Below are 2,941 nucleotides of genomic sequence, written 5' to 3'. Positions count from 1 at the left end.
ATATGATGCAAGAGCTTAAACATGAGCACAACAATTGCCAAGTATCAAATTATCCAAGACATTTTAGAGTTACTACATGTAGCATTTTCCAATTCCAACCATATAACAATTTAACGAAGAAGAACTTCGCCATGAATACTATGAGTAGAGCCTAAGGACATATTTGTCCATATGCTACAGCGGAGCGTGTCTCTCTCCCATAAAGTGAATGCTAGGATCCATTTTATTCAAACAAAACAAAAAACAAAAACAAACCGACGCTCCAAGCAAAGTACATAAGATGTGACGGAATAAAAATATAGTTTCGGGGGAGGAACCTGATAATGTTGTCGATGAAGAAGGGGATGCCTTGGGCATCCCCAAGCTTAGACGCTTGAGTCTTCTTAGAATATGCAGGGGTGAACCACCGGGGCATCCCCAAGCTTAGATCTTTCACTCTTCTTGATCATAGTATATCATCCTCCTCTCTTGACCCTTGAAAACTTCCTCCACACCAAACTCGAAACAACTCATTAGAGGGTTAGTGCACAATAAAAATTAACATGTTCAGAGGTGACACAATCATTCTTAACACTTCTGGACATTGCATAAAGCTACTGGACATTAATGGATCAAAGAAATTCATCCAACATAGCAAAAGAGGCAATGCGAAATAAAAGGCAGAATCTGTCAAAACAGAACAGTCCGTAAAGATGGATTTTATTAGGCCACCAGACTTGCTCAAATGAAAATGCTCAAATTGAATGAAAGTTGCGTACATATCTGAGGATCATGCACGTAAATTGGCTTAATTTTCTGAGCTACCTACAGGGAGGTAGACCCAGATTCGTGACAGCAAAGAAATCTGGAACTGCGCAGTAATCCAAATCTAGTACTTACTTTACTATCAAAGACTTTACTTGGCACAACAAAACACAAAACTAAGATAAGGAGAGGTTGCTACAGTAGTAAACAACTTCCAAGACTCAAATATAAAACAAAGTACTGTAGCAAAATAACACATGGGTTATCTCCCAAGAAGTTCTTTCTTTATAGCCGTTAAGATGGGCTCAGCAGTTTTAATGATGCACTCGCAAGAGATAGTATTTGAAGCAAAAGAGGGCATCAAGAGGCAAATTCAAAACACATTTAAGTCTAACATGCTTCCTATGCATAGGAATCTTGTAAATAAACAAGTTCATGAAGAGCAAAGTAACAAGCATAGGAAGATAAAACAAGTGTAGCTTCAAAAATTTCAGCACATAGAGAGGCATTTTAGTAACATGAAAATTTCTACAACCATATTTTCCTCTCTCATAATAACTTTCAGTAGCATCATGAGCAAACTCAACAATATAACTATCACATAAAGCATTCTTATCATGAGTCTCATGCATACAATTATTACTCTCCACATAGGCATAATCAATTTTATTAGTTGTAGTGGGAGCAAATTCAACAAAGTAGCTATCATTGTTATTCTCATAAAGTGTAGGAGGCATAGTATAATCACAACAAAATTTACTCTCCATAGTAGGTTGTACCAAAAGACCACTATCATTATAATCATCACATATGGGAGGCAAAGTATCATCAAAGAAAATTTTCTCCTCAATGCTTGGGGGACTAAAAAGATCATGAAAACCAGCTTCCCCAAGCTTAGAACTTTCTATATTATTATCAACAATGGTGTTCAAAGCGTTCATACTAATATTACTACCAGCATGCAAATAAGATTTCATAGGTTTTTAAATTTTCGCATCAAACCATCCATGTCTTAAATCAGGAAATAGAATAAGAAGCTCATTGTTGTTCATTATGCCAAACTAGTGTAAACAAGAAACAAAAAGATGCAATTGCAGAATCTAAAGGAAATAGCTTCGAGCACAAACACAACGGCGCCAGAAAAATACTTTACCTGAGACCGTAGTATGAGTGCCTTTTTACCTTTCCTCCCCGACAACGGCGCCGTAAAAAATGCTTGATGTCTACGGGAGCTTCTATTCTTGTAGACGAGTGTTGGGCCTCCAAGAGCAGAGGTTTGTATAACAGCGAAGCAAGTTTCCCTTAAGTGGATACCCAAGGTTTATCGAACTCAGTGGAGGAAGAGGTCAAAGATATCCCTCTCATGCAACCCCGCAACCACAAAGCAAGAAGTCTCTTGTGTCCCCAACACACCTAATAGGTGCACTAGTTCGGCGAAGAGATAGTGAAATACAGTGGTATGAATAAATAGTAGCAACGGCACTGAAAAGTGCTTTGCCCAGGACAAGAAACAAGCAGTAGTAACGCAGCAGTAGTAACGCCAGCAAGTAGTAACGCAGAGAAACAGTAAGCAAGCAGCGATAGCAGTATTTAGGAACAAGGCCTAGGGATTACACTTTCACTAGTGGACACTCTCAACATTGATCACATAACTGTAATAGATAAATGCATACTCTACACTCTTGTTGGATGATGAACACATTGCGTAGGATTACACGAACCCTCAATGCCGGAGTTAACAAGCTCCACAATAATGCTCATATTTTAGTAACCTTTAGTGTAAGATAGATCAAAAGACTAAACCAAGTACTAACATAGCATGCACACTGTCACCTTCATGCATATGTAGGAGGAATAGATCACATCAATATTTTCATAGCAATAGTTAACTTCGCAATCTACAAGAGATCATGATCATAGCATAAACCAAGTACTAACACGGTGCACACATCGGTCACCTTTGCACACGTGCGGAGGAATAAAACTACTTTAATAACATTGCTAGAGTAGCACATAGATAAATTGTGATACAAACACATTGCAATCATAAAGAGATATAAATAAGCACCTCACTATGCCATTCAACAAGGTGAATAAGTATTCTCGTGAAATATAGCCTAAGAGACCCACACGGTGCACACACTGTCACCTTTACACACGTGGGACAAGGAGTCTCCGGAGATCACATAAGTAAAAC

Source organism: Lolium rigidum, chromosome 4 (genome assembly GCF_022539505.1).
Source record: "Lolium rigidum isolate FL_2022 chromosome 4, APGP_CSIRO_Lrig_0.1, whole genome shotgun sequence".
In the NCBI taxonomy this organism is placed as follows: domain Eukaryota; kingdom Viridiplantae; phylum Streptophyta; class Magnoliopsida; order Poales; family Poaceae; genus Lolium; species Lolium rigidum.
This window is presented reverse-complemented; position numbering follows the sequence as displayed.